Source organism: Osmerus eperlanus, unplaced genomic scaffold (genome assembly GCF_963692335.1).
Source record: "Osmerus eperlanus unplaced genomic scaffold, fOsmEpe2.1 SCAFFOLD_791, whole genome shotgun sequence".
Lineage (NCBI taxonomy): Eukaryota > Metazoa > Chordata > Actinopteri > Osmeriformes > Osmeridae > Osmerus > Osmerus eperlanus.
In genome coordinates, this window is record NW_026911593.1 from 1 (window position 1) to 13324 (window position 13324).

The 13324-nt window shown below is 50.5% G+C and overlaps 1 long non-coding RNA gene across 1 annotated transcript; it reads left to right on the forward strand.

Annotated features, from left to right (window-relative positions):
- The first annotated feature begins 1823 nt into the window (after positions 1 to 1823).
- Positions 1824 to 13125, forward strand: LOC134016305 (uncharacterized). Its single transcript, XR_009929472.1, has 3 exons — positions 1824 to 1965; positions 6141 to 6309; positions 13061 to 13125. It is a non-coding gene; the product is annotated as an uncharacterized LOC134016305 (long non-coding RNA).
- Positions 13126 to 13324: the final 199 nt, after the last annotated feature.

A 13324-nucleotide genomic window follows, 5' to 3' on the forward strand; every position in this document is an offset into this window, starting at 1 on the left:
CTGCGAAAAGAAAGATTTTTTTTCATTCTCTACATGCCCTGTTGACTCCACTCTTGCTCTGTTATTTAGCCACATCAATGGCCTGTTATGAACTCCAAAGAAGTTGCCGATATTCGTAGTTAATTCTGGGGTAAAACCTCTAGAAGTGCCCCCCGAGTGCTGCGGACTTCGGTTGGGATGTGAGATCCGGCTCTGCTGACCGTGGCTTTACGGTCGGTAGTCCGGTGTCTGGCACACCTGTGCCTTGTGACCATTTTTGGACAATGTGGAAACCAGCTTTACGGTTGCAGTTATTCGAATAGATACTTACTTACTTACTTCCTATACACTCCGTAATTTCTTTTAGAAGCAATCGCCTAGCTATAGTCTTGAGTCTTGGTTGGTGGACACTGATATACAGCCGTTCGATTAAGTTAATCATTATCAAAGGGAGCTACAGTTGTGAATACAGTTTCGAAAAGTGTGTGTGTGTGTGTGTGTGGGGGGGGGGGGTGCAGTCTATCTATATGTCTATTCGTCCACCTGTAGGGTCTATTACTGCAATAATAGTACGGTCTGTGCATTTGTCGACTGCAGCCCTTTATATGAAGAGCCGCAAAGCCATCGTTTGAGCTGGGTTGTAAATATGACCGTCAGGTTTGAGAGTGGTAAACCCTGCATGATATAGCATACGGTATCATGTATTTTTCCAGTCAATCCAGTAAGAAATAAAAAGCTCTACGTCTAAAAATGATTATATCCACCAAATAATACCAGATATATGAGATATCTATCTCAGTCTGATAATGGCAAATTTAATTTACGGAGGTTGATAGATGTATATGGCAAATACTGTCTAATACTGTATTGTACTCCAATACTCTCTAAAGACAACTGATATTGTCTAATACTGCATTGTATAAGATGAGTACTGTCTAAATGACTCAAACAGAGTGGCTCAACCCTAACCCTGTGTGACTCAAGGGTCTATTACTTTAGAGTTAAGCATGTGTGCTGCTCATGGTGGCTCCTTTAGTTGGTCCATGTTGTGAGGTGGCGAGGCATGCAGTGTGAGCGTGGTGACTCAGCAGCGTGCGTTTGTGGTGGCTCATCAGAGTAGTTGTGTGCGTGTGTGTGTGTGCATTTAGTGGCCAGCACTGTGTGTGTTAGAGAGAGTTAGAGAGAGAGAGGGAGAGAGAGGGAGAGGGAGAGAGAGAGAGAGAGAGAGAGTGTGTGGTTGTCGACAGTGTGTGTATGGGAGGGCAACAGTGTATGTGTGTGGTGGAGTACAGTGTGAGTGTGTATTGTACCCCCAGAGTACAGTGTGAGTGTGTGAGTACTCGCAGTGTGTGTATGTGTGGTGGAAAGAAATGTGTCTGTGTGTGTGTAGTGGCCAGCAGTGTGTGTGTGTATGTGTGTGTGGAGGCAAGAAGTGTGTCTGTGTGTGAGTAGTGGGCAGCAGTGTCTGTGTAGTGGCCGGCAGTGTGTGTGGGTATGTTGGCTGGCTGTGTGTGTGTGTGTGTGTGTGTGTGTGAGAGAGAGAGAGAGAGAGAGAGACAGTTTGTGTATCTGATGTTCAGCAGTGTGTGTTTGTGTGTGAGAGTGTGTCTGGTGGCTAACTGTGTGTGTGGGGTGTGCAGTGAGTGTGTAAGTTGGGGCCTGCAGTGAGTGTGTGTGTGTGTGTGTGTGTGTGTGTGGGGGAGGTGATGTGTACAGATGTGTTCACCTCACAGCAGAGGAATGTCAGGAGCTGTGTTTAACCCTGAGGAGGATGATGAGTGTGGTCAGTTTACAGGCTTGTCATTAGCCTGCCCTACTCACTCTACTTCCTCTGGTGGAAGATAGGAGAGGGGGAGGAGGAGAGGAGACCAGGGGAGAATAGCAGAGAAGAGAGGAGCGGAAGAAGAGGAGGAAGAAGAGGAGGAGAGGAGAGGAGGGACCAAAACCATTAAGGAGAACAAGAGACAGAGAATAAAAGGACAGAAGGTCAGTACCCAGAAAAGGAGAATCGTTTTTTGAGTACATAAAGCATTGTTAATAGGCATGTTTATATGTTTCAATATCTTTAGTATTTATATGTGCCCATTAGGAAAATCACTGCTGATAAGTCTGTCAGCATAACTTCAGTATTATTCTGTCTAACTCATATCACTGTAAGTCAATATTCAGACTGTTACAATAGTTACATTTACATGGCTGATGTGACTAACCTACTTATAAACCTTCTACATAGTGTGTCATAAGCACTTCAAGCGCATGTCAAAGGTCACAAAACTCGGTGAAGGAGAGAGGAGAGCGAGTGATACCGCTCCTCCTCCCGTCCCCCCACTCTCTCTCTCTCTCTCTCTCTCTCTGTGTCTCTCTCTGTCTCTCTCTCTCTCTCTCTCTCTCTCTTTCTCTCTCTCTCTAAAAGGATCGTTTAAATTGGGCCACTGAGACAAAAACAGTGAGTCAGTGCTTGAAACCAGAGTGCATGTGATGCTGGGCTAGGGGTGCGCACCTCTCTCCCTACACAGTGGAGCGAGACAGAGAATAAGATATCTGACATAGAGACCACACTTGACGTCTTGTTTTTCAAATACGCGTGCTTCCAGATCTCCCCCACACACACACATTCACACAGTGACCCAGATTGAGGTTTGATGGCGTCCTCTGGTTGGAGTGGGTTGGGGAGATGCCAAGCTCCAGGGACGCCAGGGGGATCTGCAGAGAGACAAGAGCAGCGGAGACTCCACTTCTGCAGGAGTGATATCATAGATATCCTAATCACTTACATCACCACAGCTGCACGCTCAACTGTGTGTGTCTGTGTTTATGTGGGCGGAAGGGTGTGTGTGTGGTGGGTGGATGTGTGTGTGTGTGTGGTGGGTGGATGTGTGTGTGTGTGTGTGTGTGGTGGGTGGAAGGGTGTGTGTGCGGTGGGTGGATGTGTGTGTGTGTGGTGGGTGGATGTGTGTGTGTGTGTGGTGGGTGGATGGGTGTGGTGGGTGGATGTGTGTGTGTGTGGTGGGTGGATGTGTGTGTGTGTGGTGTGTGTATGGTGGGTGGATGTGTGTGTGAAGAATTATATCTGGACAGGGAGTATCTTTTCAGGAGGGTGCGTTATTGGGAGTGTGTGTTTAGGAGTGTGTGTTTGGCAGTGTATTTGTGTGTGCGTTATTTAACGTGCGCATATAGGAGTGTACGTGTGGCAGTGTCTGTTTTAGGAGTGTGTGTGTTTTTCCCAGTGTGTGTTTGTGTGTGTGTGGTGATCCAGGGGGGTTCAGACTGAGGCAATGTGTTCAGTGTGTGTTCAGTGCTACCAGGAGAACACACACACCCTCTGGCCTGGTTTTCACACTGCCGCACAGCTGCACGCCAGCCCCACAGCTGGAAGAGAATAGTTCCCATTGACACACTCTGTAACTGTGAAGGGACAGCTTGTTAAAACTATTCTTCCAGGTCACAGTATCAAATGTCTATTCAGTGATCATTGTCACTCTACTTCAGGTACAGAGTCGCTTAACAAGCCAGTCTCCTGTGACCTCAGGGTTCTCTTGACGAGAGAAGTTTCCGGGCTGGGTTCCTGCCCAGTTGTTCTCCCCAGGGCATCCTGTGGTCTAGGGTATGTCAAGGTCATCTCGTTGGATTAGAAAAGAGGAGGGCCTGGAGGTTATTTCCACATACTGGGCTAGAACGTAGGGCCTTCGTCCCCCGCTTGCTGCCAGGAGAAGAGTCACCATAACGGGCTAAAATCTTGGCCCTGACCCCCTGCCTGTTCCCTGCCTGGTGCTGGTGCAGGCTGGGTGGCCTGCAGTTACTAGGTTCACAGCTCTGAGGGTGAGAGTCTGTGTTTGTTGTCTTGGTTTTGGTGCCCTCCTCCTGAACCCGCCAAGTCACCACCAGGTCATAACTGTGATTTACACAGCTCACACAGAGGAGAGGTGAGGAGAGGAGAGAAGAGAGAGGAGAAGAGAACAAAGGGGGGGGGGAGAGGAAAGGAGAGGAGGAGAGAATAGAGGCGAAAAGAGAAGAGGAGAGAAGAGGAGAGAGAAAGAATAATCTGGTTGTAATCTGCGTATTTTACCTGAGGTCAGATTACATTCCAGACACTCTTGCCCTTTGACTCTAACAGTCGAGTAACATGTATTTTTTATGTGTTAAATACAACACAACTCTTTCAGTCCACGGGCTGGAAGATGGGGCTGTTTGTGGACAGAAGCTCATTAGTTGCTTATCGAGCCTCTGCGGTCTTTGTGATGGCTGCTCTGGTGCTTGTAGAGGTGGCTGATGTGAGGTGACTCTCCCCCTCAGAGGTCAACAAGCCAGAGGTCTGAAGAGAGGTTTCCGGGGTGAATTAGCACAGGGGTGCTGAAGGTGTTTAACCAGAAAATGGTTTGTTTACACTCTGTCTTAGCTGCTGTTACTTCTGGAGGGGGGTCGGCCTGGTCCTGGGTTTGGGCTGCCCTGGATTTGGCCTGGGTTTGGTCTGGTTTGGCCTGGGTTTCCCTATCCTCGACTATCCAACACTATCCTAAACAGTCCAAGGTTGGTCTGTCCTGATTTAACCTGGGTTTAATCTCGAGGAGGCAGGGGGAATATTATCCCAGGTTAAATCAGGACAAACCAACCTAGGACTGTTTAGGATAGTGTTGGATAGTCCAGGATAGTCCAGGTCCTCTTGCCCCCTGCTCTTGCCCCTCCTGCCCTCTCCTCCTCTTGCCCCCTCCTCTTGCCCCTTGCTCCGGCCTGTAATCAGCCTGCCAGCCTGTGCTGTGAGGCAGCTGTAATCAGCCTGCCAGTCTGTGTTTGTGAGCAGGCTAATTGTAGGGAGCTCCAGGCAGAGTCTTAGCTGCTGGACTTTGAACCTCTGCTTTTCTGTACCGGCCATAGCTGGCCAGTCAGTCAGTCTGGCTGCCTGCCTGTCTGTGTGTATGTCTCTCTCTCTCTCTGTCTGTCTGTCTGTCTGTCTGTTTATCTGTCTGCATGTGGGTTTGTCTCACCTCTGCGCTACACCTGGGCAAATATCAATAAAACTTTTCAACTACATTTAACATTATTTTGGTGTTTATAGATCTATATAGTTATTTATTCATCACTACAACTATTAAAGCCATCACCAGGATTATATAATGTTGTACTCTGAGTTCATCGCTGCGTTGATGCAGGACTGGCTGGGTCTGGGGGTGTGGCCTCAGCAGAGCGGGGCCTGTGTGGATGAGAGGATCATGCCGAGCTAGCTGGCGGGCTGGCAACCCCTCACAGGTTGAAAAAGAACCCCGGCCGCCCCCGTTTCCCACATCCAGCGCCGGTCCCATTCACTCTTCACTCTCACACATTCTCTCCCCCCCTCCTCCCCCCTGTCTGTCTGTCTCCTCCCCCCTGCTTGGGCCTTGATGGGACTGTCATGCAGAAAGACATCATTGTCCTGCTCTGGATCGCGTTTCTCTCCTGCCCTGTAATTAAGAAGGGATTGCCTGGCCGTGCGGGGAGGCAGTGGGGGGGGGGGACTCTGGTTTGGTGTGATTGTGTAGACTGAGGGAGCCTTGGATGAGTTTGAGTGGGACTAGGGACCTGAGTGTGTGCGTGGGTGTGTTTGTGTGTGTGAGTGAGCGCTCTGTGTTTCCAGAGAGAGAAAAAAAAGCTCTTGTTGGGTCATGATGCAGTCATGGTTGATTTGTTGATTTTCTCCATGTTGACTCATGGGAAGTGGTCTCACCACAAGCCATCATCTCACCACCTTAAATGAAACCAGAAATCTGAAATGTTGCATTGAAATCACCCATGGTTTCATGAGCTCGGCTATGCACATGTCTGACTAGATATCTGTGCTCTGGTATGTGTGTGTGCTCTGGTCTGACTAGCTGTAAGGGTGTGCATCATGGGTAATGCAGTCAATCTGCGCTCTGGTCTGGCTTGACCAACTGTGTGTTAAACACTGTGTGTTTAATTGTAACTTGTTTAACTACATGCTCTTATGTTTCTTCCCATTGGCACTTATATGCTTTTCACAATGTATGCTTCATGTTTTGGTTACCCACAATGTTTTGGGGCTACCTCATTGTTTATGATCATTGGCCTATGCACTTTTGTAAAGCTCTCTCTTGGAAGTCGCTTTGGATAAAAGTGTCTGCTAAATGAATAAATGTAAATGTAAATGTGTGTAACTTCCTGTTCCAAAGGTCTGAGGGAGCAGCGGTCGCCATGGCAGACGTCCTGGAGAGCGGAGGAGGGGCGGGAGCCGTCGGAGCGGGCAGTGTGGATTGGCAGAAGCGTTGCATCGCCTTGGAGATGCAGCTGCTGAGATTCCGTCTGCAAGCAGGGAAGATCCGCGAACTCCTGGCAGAGAAGGTGAGACAGTGGGGCATGATGGGTAATGTAGTCCATCTAGGAAGTGGGAAATGCTCTCAGTCAGGCTGCACACAAACCTGGGATTTTGCCAGCTGGCCTTCTTGTGCACGCCAGCCCCCGAAGCATGACATTGACTTGCCACGCATGAATGATTTGCACCGCACCTAAATCTATGATCTGTATCTAACATGAAGTACTGTAAAGTCTCTGTGGGAACCGGCCTCGCTGTGATGATGTGGCGGGCTGGTTTAGTGGCTCTTCAGTGGTCTCTCTCTGTCCATCTCTCTCTGTCTCTCTCTTGCCACAATCACATAGACTGGTGGGTTTATGCAGCCAGACATTCACATAATCCCCCCCCCCCCACAACCCCTGATACCTCTCCTCCCGTTCCCTCTCTTCTCTCTCTCTCTCGTTCTCTCTGAATCTCTCTCTTTCCTTTCCTTTATCTCTCTCTCCTTTTGTCTCTCTGTATCTCTCCCCCTTTGTCTTTGTATCTCTCTCTCTCCCTCCCTCTCTTTTTCCCTCCCTCTCCTCCTTTGTCTCAGTGTCTCTCTCCCTTCCTTTTTATCGCTCTCTCTCCCCCTCCTTCTCTCACTTTGTCTCTTTCTTTCTCTCTGTATATGTATCTCGCTCCTTTTGTCTCTCCATCTTTTCCTTTCTTTCTGTGTTTCCCTCCCTTTCTCTCCACAGCACTCTCTACTATTCTCTCAGTATCTCTCTCGGCCTCCTTGTCTCTCTCGTCTGCCTTCCCTCGTCTCTCTCTCCTTATCCCTCCCCCCACTCTCTCCTCCCCCTCCCTCCTACTCTCCTTCTCAGTGCTCAGTGTGTTGACTGTCATGCTGCAGTAAGTTCTGTGTTGCAGCTACAGGTTACTAACACTAGGCCTTGGCTGGATGCCCTGCATGACACTGCAGGAAACTACTGACTCGTAAGAATAAGTACTTGAGTGAGAAGGTTGAGAAGGGTGTGTGCTTGACTGAAAGAGAGACAAGTGAGAGAAAGAGAGAGAAAGGGAGGGAGAGAGAGGCCTCGCAATTGTTGAGTCTCTAACATCCTCCTACACTATGTTTGATAGATTTTGTCTAAATTTCTTAATAATCAAATTGATTTCTCAAAATAAAAGCATCTACGAAATTTTTTTAAACAGAAAACACATCTTCTTCAAGGTGTCTTTCTGCTTGGAAAACTGAAAGATATTTTCCATATGCAGGGTTTCAACTTTATTGGCTAGTAAAACTGACTAGGAACAGTGAGATGTTTTTGTTAGGAAGAACGGCAGGGTGGATGGTTCTTAGTCAGCCCATGTCCTGGTGGAGTTATCCCAGGTCCTGGTGGAGTTATCCCAGGTCCTGGTGGAGTTAGCCCTGGTCCTGGTGGAGTTATCCTAGGTCCTGGTGGAGTTAACCCTGGTCCTGGTGGAGTTAGCCCTGGTCCTGGTGGAGTTAGCCCTGGTCCTGGTGGAGTTGTCCTAGGTCCTGGTGGAGTTATCCTAGGTCCTGGTGGAGTTAACCCTGGTCCTGGTGGAGTTAGCCCTGGTCCTGGTAGTTATCCCAGGTCCTGGTGGAGTTATCCCAGGTTCTGGTGGAGTTAGCCCTGGTCCTGGTGGAGTTAGCCCTGGTCCTGGTGGAGTTGTCCTAGGTCCTGGTGGAGTTATCCTAGGTCCTGGTGGAGTTAACCCTGGTCCTGGTGGAGTTAGCCCTGGTCCTGGTAGTTATCCCAGGTCCTGGTGGAGTTATCCCAGGTCCTGGTGGAGTTAGCCCTGGTCCTGGTGGAGTTATCCCAGGTCCTGGTGGAGTTAGCCCAGGTCCTGGTGGAGTTGTCCTAGGTCCTGGTGGAGTTATCCCAGGTCCTGGTGGAGTTATCCCAGGTCCTGGTGGAGTTAGCCCTGGTCCTGGTGGAGTTATCCCAGGTCCTGGTGGAGTTAGCCCTGGTCCTGGTGGAGTTATCCTAGGTCCTGGTGGAGTTAACCCTGGTCCTGGTGGAGTTAGCCCTGGTCCTGGTGGAGTTATCCTAGGTCCTGGTGGAGTTATCCCAGGTCCTGGTGGAGTTAACCCTGGTCCTGGTGGAGTTATCCCAGGTCCTGGTGGAGTTAGCCCTGGTCCTGGTGGAGTTATCCTAGGTCCTGGTGGAGTTAACCCTGGTCCTGGTGGAGTTAGCCCTGGTCCTGGTGGAGTTAGCCCTGGTCCTGGTGGAGTTGTCCTAGGTCCTGGTGGAGTTATCCTAGGTCCTGGTGGAGTTAACCCTGGTCCTGGTGGAGTTAGCCCTGGTCCTGGTAGTTATCCCAGGTCCTGGTGGAGTTATCCCAGGTTCTGGTGGAGTTAGCCCTGGTCCTGGTGGAGTTAGCCCTGGTCCTGGTGGAGTTGTCCTAGGTCCTGGTGGAGTTATCCTAGGTCCTGGTGGAGTTAACCCTGGTCCTGGTGGAGTTAGCCCTGGTCCTGGTAGTTATCCCAGGTCCTGGTGGAGTTATCCCAGGTCCTGGTGGAGTTGTCCTAGGTCCTGGTGGAGTTAGCCCTGGTCCTGGTGGAGTTATCCCAGGTCCTGGTGGAGTTAGCCCAGGTCCTGGTGGAGTTGTCCTAGGTCCTGGTGGAGTTATCCCAGGTCCTGGTGGAGTTATCCCAGGTCCTGGTGGAGTTAGCCCTGGTCCTGGTGGAGTTATCCCAGGTCCTGGTGGAGTTAGCCCTGGTCCTGGTGGAGTTATCCTAGGTCCTGGTGGAGTTAACCCTGGTCCTGGTGGAGTTAGCCCTGGTCCTGGTGGAGTTAGCCCAGGTCCTGGTGGAGTTGTCCTAGGTCCTGGTGGAGTTAACCCTGGTCCTGGTGGAGTTAACCCTGGTCCTGGTGGAGTTAGCCCTGGTCCTGGTGGAGTTAGCCCTGGTCCTGGTAGTTATCCCAGGTTCTGGTTGAGTTAGCCCTGGTTAGAGTTAAAGTTGTTTGTGCTAACAAAACAGTCGGTGGGAGGGGGGGGCTGAGTATGGGGAGATGGAAGGGGTGTCTGAGAGGGTGGGAGGGGGTAGATGAGCGTGGGGGTAAGAGGGAGGGGGGGTCTGGGAGCGAGGTTGGGAGGGGGTAGATGAGTGTGGGTAGAGGGAAGGGGTGTCTGAGAGGGTGGGAGGGGGTAGATGAGTGTGGGGAGAGGGAAGGGGTGTCTGAGAGGGTGGGAGGGGGTAGATGAGTGTGGGTAGAGGGAAGGGGTGTCTGAGAGGGTGGGAGGGGGTAGATGAGTGTGGGGAGAGGGAAGGGGTGTCTGAGAGGGTGGGAGGGGGTAGATGAGTGTGGGGAGAGGGAAGGGGTGTCTGAGAGGGTGGGAGGGGGTAGATGAGTGTGGGGAGAGGGAAGGGGTGTCTGAGAGGGTGGGAGGGGGTAGATGAGTGTGGGGAGAGGGAAGGGGTGTCTGAGAGGGTGGGAGGGGGTAGATGAGTGTGGGGGTAAGAGGGAGGGGGGGGTCTGAGAACTGGTCATGTTATTGCTGTTTGGAAAGATTGCTTCACGCTTCTCATCTCCCTCCTTGCCAAGTTAGGAGTGTTTTACACATTGACCCACTTTGGTGTGGAAAAACATGAAAAGGTTGACGTGGTTGTCCTTGACATGGCTTAAATCTGTGAACACCAGAGAGAGGGAGAGAGAGGAGTAGAAAGGGAGAGGGGGAAAGAGAGAGGGAGAGAGGGAGAAGATGCCCCACTTACCATGTGTAGAATAGAACCTTCTTCTATTTTACAGTAAAGTTGACTAATGATCCTTTTTTCTGAAACCTCTGAGGTGACATGTTGGACCATCTGTGGTCAGTGCGATCACTCTGAAAGGAAGTTTCTGTAGCCGAGACCCAAGTTGCTACGAGTGCTTACTGCATCTAAACATCCAGCTAATGACAGGATTTGTTAGGATCACTTTTTCGGAATCATATTTCAATTTTTTGGAAAAATGCTAAAAAGACAGTTGACCAGAAAACTCTTTCTACAGTAATGATCGTTGAGTGTATGAGGCAGACAAGAACTAGCTTTTACATTTGTTTTGGGTGGAAATCTTTAGTTAGAGCACAGTCCAACCAACAGAGAGACGAGGGGTACTCCCTCCCTCCCTCCCTTTCCCCCGTGGTCCTGTCTTGACCTGTGGATTAACTATGAATGGTTGACCCCTAGGTTGACTAACCATCACCAGACACAGACCCCGGGTTAATGATTACAGCCACACACACACCAACGGCCTCTACAAATATCTGTTCCAATACTAGGTAGTACTGCTAAATTTAGCTTCTTTTGATTTCTTGTTAGTGTACTGCACTAGTAGTACTACTGTGTAAAGGTAGTGCTGCTTTGTAGATGGTATTAGTAGTAATACTGTGTATATGGTATTGGTAGTAATACTGGGTATGTGACCCTATTCTGGGTTGGACTTCTTACACATTTGAGTCGTTAGGACATGCTTTTATCTAAAACGTCTTCCTCCAGTAGGTGAGTAGAGAAAGTGAAGCGATATTTGTCATTTACTGAGCATCCATCCTAGTCATTCTGAGTAGTTCCTTCTACTAGAGGAAGTGACATCGGTAGTCACAGTGCCGGATCAAACACACTTTATTCTCCTTCCTGTTTCTTGTTTTGTATGTCTGTGGTTGTTGTGTGTGGAGGAGATGACCTGCTGCCTATGTTCTCGTATCTGTGCTCCTGCCTGTTTGGAAACTCTGGAATCCTGTAGACTATCACTGCCTCTCCCTTCCTATCCACCTTCCCTCTTCCCTCCTCTCCTCTCCCCTCCCCCTCATCCTCTGACTGACCCTCCACTTCCCCTCTCTCTTCTCCCCTCTCTCTTCTCCCCTCTCCACTACTCTTATCCCCCCATCTCTCCTCTACCATCCCCTCAAATCCAGGTCCCCTCTTACCCCCCTGCCCTTCACCTTCCCTCTCCCTTGTCCCACCTGCACACTATGATGCATCTTGTGGTTGGTTGGTGTGTGGCTGAGTGAAACCTTAGACCATGCATGTTTCTGGTAGCTAGCTAGCTAAAGATAAAAACGCTCTAGCCCAGTATGCTACAGTAGCTAGCTAGCTAAAGATAAAAACGCTTTAGCCCAGTATGCTACAGTAGCTAGCTATCTAGAGATCAACACATGCTGGATGGTTGACATAGTTGAGCTTAGGTGACCAGCTGTGGCTAGGGCTGTGGCCTCACCTGTTAGGGCTGAGCGTAACAAGAGAATAACTGGGGACAGCTACCCCCCCCACCCCCCCCCCCCCCCCACACACACATACACGCAAACACACACTTATACTCCCTCTTGCTGCGTCAGCTAGGGTCTGAAGACATTCACCTCTCGATCTCCTGACTCAGGTTCCAGCCTCCACCTCCTTCACCTCTGACCCAACCACCACCCCCCCTCCCCCCTCCACCCACCCACCTCCCTTTCTTTGTACTCTTCTTTTTGTTTTTAACGGTGGTGTAGGCGACCATGTCCCGCAGCAGACAGACATTATGAGGTCCAGTTGGCGCGTTGGGCTTGTTCGAGGAACCCATGTAGAATCTGTCCCCTGCTCCCAGTATTTGGTCATAAAAGCTCTGTTGGCACCTGAAGTCTAAAGCTGTTTGCTCCTCTCCAGCCCAGCGTTAGCGTGAAGCGCTCGAGTCATTCTGCAGGCTCTTGACCTTGAGGTGAGGAGTCATCCGACCTCTCGTCCACCATCCCCCTCCCCTCGCCACCCCCCACCCCCACCCAGACGCCCCACCCCCTGCCCCAACACCGCTCCCCACCGCTTGATGCTGGGAGAGGCTATCTGAAGACAGAAAGAGAAACAAAGGGGGTGAAAACAAAGGAATTCAGCATGCCTCTCTCTGGAGCAGAGGGAATCCATTAGTGTGTTTGTCCTCCTTCCAGCAGGGTCACCGCCCCTGAGAAAGGGCATCCTGTGTCAAACTGTGCTGGGTGGGTGTGTGTGTGTTTGTGTGCGTTCGTGAGTGATTGAGTGCGTGCGTGTATGTGTTTGTTCATGCATGTGTGTCTTTAGGACCCTAGTGTAGATGCTGGGGGTGTGCTAACACAGCAGTAGTGGTATTATTCTATAGTGGGGTCTCTCTAGTCAAGTGAGATCAGAATGACAGTGTGAAAGAGCCCCTCCCCTGCTGTTCGCTAGCGAGACCAGTGTTCGAACTGTCAGTTCTAGGTTCTGTATTTGTGCTGAAACATTTGTTCTTACCAAAAACTAGCCATCAGTCTAGCTATCTCACCTAGCTTATTATCCTGTTAACCCAGCTCTGTACCCTGGTAACCTAACTATCTACCCTGGTAACCTAGCCCTCTCCAGCAGGTTCCCCCGCGCCCTCTCCCTGCTGATGTCTCTCTCTGAGTCTTCAGCCTTCTCATTGTGAACTTTTGGTTGTGTTTCGGCTTCTGTCTTGTACTCACTCTTGCTCCACCTAACTTTGAAACGACTTTGCAGGGAGAAGACCTCTAAGAACTATTGTTGTAGGGTATTAGAGAGAGTGTGTGTGTGCTGTGTGTGTCAATCTACAGGATGGTCTTGCCTGAACGTGTCCTGTTTGAACCAGAGCCGGCGTTAGAGCCAGATAGTAATTAGATGTAACTATTGTGAAGGAGGTTGGTGAGGGGAGAGGGGGAGGAGGGTTGGGGGGGGGGGGGAACTCCGGTCTTTCCCTCGACCTCCCCAACCCCCTCCCCCCACCCCTCCCTACCCTCCCAGTGGCCCCATACAGGGCTAACTGACCCGTGCGAGTAACCATGGCTACCTCTTTTGTACTCGCCGGTCAGATGCAGGAGCTGGAGCAGAGGGTGATGGAGGCAGATCAGCGGGCAGAGAGAGCAGAGAAACAGGTAGAGTCCTGGCAGAAAACCTCCTCCACCTCCGTCACCTTCACATACACCTGAGGGATTGTGGGTGGGGAGAGGGTGGGGACACTTCAGACAAAAACCGACCCCACACCATGGAACTAGGTACCAGCTTATCAGTCATAGGCCGAATCCCAATTCTTTGTCTTACCCCTACCCCTTAGTTCACCCCTAGCCCTGTACCCC